This window comes from Microtus ochrogaster, chromosome 10 (genome assembly GCF_000317375.1).
Source record: "Microtus ochrogaster isolate Prairie Vole_2 chromosome 10, MicOch1.0, whole genome shotgun sequence".
NCBI lineage: Eukaryota > Metazoa > Chordata > Mammalia > Rodentia > Cricetidae > Microtus > Microtus ochrogaster.
Window position 1 is genome coordinate 26,631,112 of NC_022016.1, and position 5,974 is coordinate 26,637,085.

Here is a 5,974-nt window from a genome sequence, read left to right on the forward strand (position 1 = left end):
CATATATTTTAATTTCCTAACCAGGAAAGAAAGAAAGAAAGAAAGAAAGAAAGAAAGAAAGAAAGAAAGAAAGAAAGAAAGAAAGAAAGAAAGACCGAAGTTTAAACACTATTTACCTGAAGCAGAACAAAGCAAGAGGACCTATTCTGAGTACAGCAAAGTTGATGGCCTTGTCATCACTGGTGAAGGATTTCATCAAATTGCAGTCCATAAAACATCCTGGTATTTAAAAGCCGGCCATAGTTTGGCATGCTGAGCTTTGCCTGGCTAGGGCACCGTACTCACAGAAACGCTCTGTGATTTTATATGATTATATTTGTTACTTTCTGCATCACTGTCACAAACTTTCTAGAAGAAAGGGCTTGACTGAGGGAAGGTTTATTTGGTCCAGTTAAGCCAGGCCTGGTGTGGGGAAGGGGAGGCACGGGGTCAAAGGGTTCTGCCGGTGATGGTCTGAGCTTGCACCAAGGCTTACTTGCTTCTTAGAAGAACAGGAAGCAGCATGTTAGAGCTGAAAACAGAGATGGGCATAGTTTCCGAAGACGGAACCCACTTCTACTCACTGGGCTGCAGTCCCAAAGGCTCCACAACCTTCTCAATGCTGTCTGCTGCAACTGCTGAAATATGAGCCTTACTGTAACAAAGACATCCTTTGGTTCCTTGGCTTTATTAGAAAACGTTTGGATATTCACGGCTGGAATCATATCAACACTCCTGCCTTCCACGATGCCACAAAATGTTCAGTGTAAATAAGTCAGACATTTACACTGGAAAAGATATGGCTTACAGACGCATCCATTTTCTTACTAACTGGTAAGACTATTAACAGCAAGAACGCCAGTCTGCTCTAGTCACCAGGAATACAGCAAAGAACAAATGAGCTAAATATTTGTCTCTGATAAATTCACATTCTGCTGTAGGAGGTGACAGGGGGAAAACCCCACGATTTGTGTATGTTAATGGTGATAAGTGCTTTGGAGCCAAACCAATTGGCAGAAGGGTAATGAGCAGGAAGAAGGGATGTGAGTTCAAATGGGGCAGCCTGGGAAGTCTCATAGCACACCGCAGTTAGGGTGAACGACCCTGGAGAGCTGCTGATATCCAGAAGTTGTTCTGAACTGCTGGTGAAATCCACAAGGTTTGAAGAGCATCCAGTGGCCTACCTGAGAGCTATTTTCTTGTCATTAGGAAATACACCTTGCCCACACCTTATGACTCAGAAGGCATTCATTTTTATCTCCCTCACTCCGGTAGCCAAACATTAGGACTGAGTCAGGCAAATATTTCCCAAATGAGTTGTTGAATGTACCCTTCCTCACAGCAATGCCACTGAAACCGGCAGATGTGCTCTCGGGCCGCAGGAACTTGTGTCTGAGACATTTGCATATTTAGAGGAGTTTTTATTCCTCTAAAAAAACATGACTGGGAATCATTTTTATGGCCAACGTGGGCCACAGGAAGTCATGTTAAAGAGCAGAATTTAGTTGACAGTTTCGAAGTTGAAAACTTCAAAGTAAAAGCTAGCCCCGAAGCATTTCATGGTGAGAAAAAAAAAAGTTTAGTAATTTCTTTTAAAATGTTCAGGATGATAACTGATTCACCTTAAAAATATTGACTTTAGTATTTTTCTTCTTCCCTTGAAGAAAATGCCTACAAGAGCAAAAAGCGCATCCTAAAATGGCTCTGAGGGGGTCATGTTTTGTTTAAGAACTGTGGTTTCTCTTGGCAGGAAATATACAGAAATAGTCTCCCCGGTGTAAAACACTAGCATGACGGGATCTTGTTGGGAACGGATAGAAGTAGACATAACTGTAGCTATAACTACGGGAAAAAGAAGGGTAAAATGATCAAACATTTATAGGACTTAAGCACAGTAAATTGTCAACTCGAAAAACGCATACTTTGTCAAAAATTCAATACTGCCCCATTCACGTCCAAATCTAGCAAAAAGAGACTAGGAGCCAAATTGGTACACTGGGAGCTTATTGGCAGTACTGTTGGGAGGGACGTGCCTGAGAAAATGAAAGTAGAACTTGGCAAACAGAAATGGATCCTGCAATTTAGCAGTACAAGGTCAACAGCGGGTCCCTTGCAGTATTGGGAAGGTGGGATGACCCTTTACAACTCTTCCCAGCTAAGAGGAGCGGTTTGACCAAAGGCATATCTGAGGCTGGGTTTTGTCTGTGACGTGTTTCCAGGCAATGTGGCAGCCAGGTCATGAATTCCACGGCTGTGAGAGGGAATTTGGTGGAGCTCAACAGACAGCACAGCTTCATCTCTGATACGAGGATGGTGAAAGACACTTGGGCTCTCTGTGCCGCTGCACAATGACTGTCATAGGAGGGAGTGTGGGATGGAAGGCCATTTCAAAACCAAAAATCTGGTGCCACGTTGTGGTTTGTGTGGTTATTAAAGGCAGGGCCCAGCTAGCTACCCAACTTCTGAGGTTTGGAACAAAAGGAAATGCAGATTCTCTTCCTCTTTCTTCTCAAAAGGAAGAAAGATACTGGCTGATGGTTCCAAGAAATAAAGCTTCTCTTCCTCTCTGATGGCCTTTACATTTTAGGGTGTTTTTATTCACTATTTAATGCTGTTCTAAATAAGGATATTTTTCTTTAAAATCATAATGCATTTAGGATTTGTGCTAAATGAGGCATAATCTGCTCTTACCAGAAAACAACACAGAAAGATATGGGGTGGGGACAAAAAATGTGTGAGCATGGGGAGTGTGAACAGACAGGTGTACTAACCTCATTAATCAGTGACCTTCTTTACTAAACTTCTAAATATAATCTGCAATATCATCTTATTTGCCTTAAATACACACAAAAATTATCTTCGAGATTCCATGTTTAAAACGCAGGCATAACATTTAGCTTGTGTCGGCTTGTGCATTTTATTCTTGCTGGAACAGGTAAAGTGTGTGTTACGTCAACTGTATTTATTGCTCCTACAGAATCATATTTTACTGGCTCTCTTGCCTTTCAACTTAGTAATAAGTATGGACTTTTTAAAGAGCAACTCTGAATCGTCATGCATTTCCTTTCCTTTCTTCCCGTAATTTTTAGTGTAAATGTCTGGATTGTATGCAGACACCACAGGCACCGATGGATATGGTAGTGTTACCAGGGCAGTACACACGTATATGTATTTCCTAACTGTGGATGCGTTGCCTCGTTGTCCTCCTATCAAATCTCCACTACCAGAGCTGTGTCCTCAAATTCTGAGGTAAAATAAATGCTTCCTGCTTGAAGCTGCCTTTGTCAAGATTTTTTTCAAGAAAAGAGAAAAATAATGAAGAAAATAGGTCCTGAGAGTGGCGTCCTTACTGTTATGACAGATCTGACCACATGGTTCCGAGGATTTTTAGCCACTGGCTGCAAGAGGAGTGTGAAAGAATTTGGAACTTTGGGATAGACAAGCCATAAACTGCTGGAATGTCTTCAGAAAAGTCAAGACAAGAAAATAAAGACAGTGGAAGTCTGGATCATGAAGCTTCGTATAGAAACAAGAATTCTATTAAGAACTGGACCAGTATCATTTATGTTATATTCTGGCAAAGAATTTGAATACATTTTGCTCGTGTCCTGAGAATTTGAGTGAAGCCAAATTCGAAAGTGATAGACTAAGGTGTTTGGTGGGGGAGAGGGAATGTCAACACTGGATATCATGTAGTCTGTATCATGGTGTCTGCTCACTGCTTAGTATCCAAGTCTAGAGTGAAAGAGAGAATCCATTGGAGCAAAATGATGTGAAAAAAAATGTGTCATTTGGTAAAGAAAGGAAGGAATCTAATATTGCTGGCAAAGTGAGTACTGGAAAAGCAGCTGTAACTAATAAAGATGTTACCACCACATGGTAGTTTGAATGAAAATGGCCCCTTAGGCTCAGAGGGACTGGCACTATTTGGAAGTGTGGCCTTGTTGGAGTAGGCGTGGCATCGGTGGAGGAAGTATGTCACTGAAGGGAGGTTTTGAAATCTCAGATGCTCAAGCCAGGCCTAGTGTTTCTGGGTCTCTTTCTGCTGCCTAAAGAATCCAGATGTAGAACTTTCAGTTCCTTCTCTAGCACTCTGTCTGCCTACATGCTGCCATACTTCCTGCAATAATGATAATGGACTGAAGCTCTGAAACTGTAAGCCCCAATTACATGTTTTCCTTTATATGAACTGCCATGGTCATGGTGTATTTTCACAGCAATAAAACCCTAACTAAGATACACCATTAAAATAAACCTGTGAATGTGCATAGGAAAAGTGCCCAGAGGGCAAGACCCAACCACTGAAATCTTTGTCTTGTTGAAATTCAAATACATTTGAAAGAAAGAACCTATACTGGAAAAATTCCTGAAGGGGTTCCTTCCTTTTTCAGCCCTGAAAAGCACAGAGGGACTAATGCAACTGATGTTCACGGGGACCAGACTACATCTCAAGCTAGGAGCAGAACTAGGCAGTATCACCCACGTTACTAGTTTTGTGGCCATGATACATACAGGAACAAGGGAGTGCTAGAGGCTCATGACAAGGTTTCAGAAGGCTACTGAAGCCATCCATGCAAGGTGTGACAAGATTGGAATTCCTGCAAGGAGGCCCTAAGATGCCATGATATGGAGCTGTGAGGGCGAAGCCCAAGTCATTGGAAAACTCAGGGTGTTGGCGGTGCCTGTAGTATATAGGCTATCTGCTGAGGAAAGCTGCGTGCAGGAAGTATCGTTGCCATAAGAGAAAAGTTGTGTGCTGAGCCTGCAGAGTGCTGATGGTTCTCTCATGACCCCAGGTGTGCTTAACTTATGGAGCCCTGATGTTCATCATGTTGCAGGAGTTGGCATTTTCTCTGCTGGGTTTAGTTTTGTTTTGGATCAAATTTTCCCTATTATGCCAGATTCCTTTCTTTGGGAAAGGGGATTCTGGTATTGTGCAGCTCTAATTGTCTAGTGGAATTGTTCAACTCCCCTTTGAGACACAAAGCGCTGGCAATAGTGTTTTCAAATGAAGACACCAAGGATTAAAATGAAAACGAAGATTAGTCCTTTTCTGCTTGACTTCAGGTCTTTCATCTCAAAAACAACTAAGGCCTAGCAATGCTAACGACAGCAAAACGTGAGGAAAACTAATGTAGAGTTGAAGAGTTATGGTGCATGGGCTGAATTTGAGGTTTAAGATGTTTTAAGGTTAAGTAGTCCATTCAGACGATTGTAAGACCCTGAAGGACTGCTGTGTGAGGGGCTTAGAGGACTTGGTGCTGAGCACATTCAGCTCATCTCAATGCAATAGTATGTCCAAATTACCTCTGAGTACCAGTGCAATTCTCACATTCTCTCTTTTTCACAATGAGAGTTTCCTGATTCCTCATTTGGAAAGAAAAGAATTTCTTCTTCCTTAGACCTTAAAATAATTCCAACTGTCTATATAGTATATGTGTGTGTATGTATGTATGTATGTATATATATATATATATTCCTACATTAAATACTCACTAGGTAGGTTATCTGTTTCAGTCATATAATTTTCTAAAACTCTTATGATATTGTCTTTGCTATATAAAATTATTAGGTTTTAGGTGTTAGGCATACATTAATATATTAATATAGTAAAAACAAAACTGCAAATATTTTCAAACCTTCAAGTAGAAAGTGACTTAAATGTTTCTACTTTAAGTATTTAAGTTCCTTGAAAATTGGACACTTTTTGAAAACAATAGAAAATCACACTGGTTTTTAAATAATACAATTAACTTTCTAACTCAATGCTGAAACTGATTGTCTGTTATGAGAGATTTCCTAGCTATACGATCATGACATTGTGAATATATTTTATATAAACCAATATTTCAAAAGCATAATCTTTCCATTGTAGTGTGTATTTACTACCAGTCATGCTCTTGGGTTATGACTCAGTGTCCCAAGACTCACAGTTTCCTGACATTCAAAAGTCTGAAGGCAGTGCACAGATACATGCTATACGACCCAATCTTAA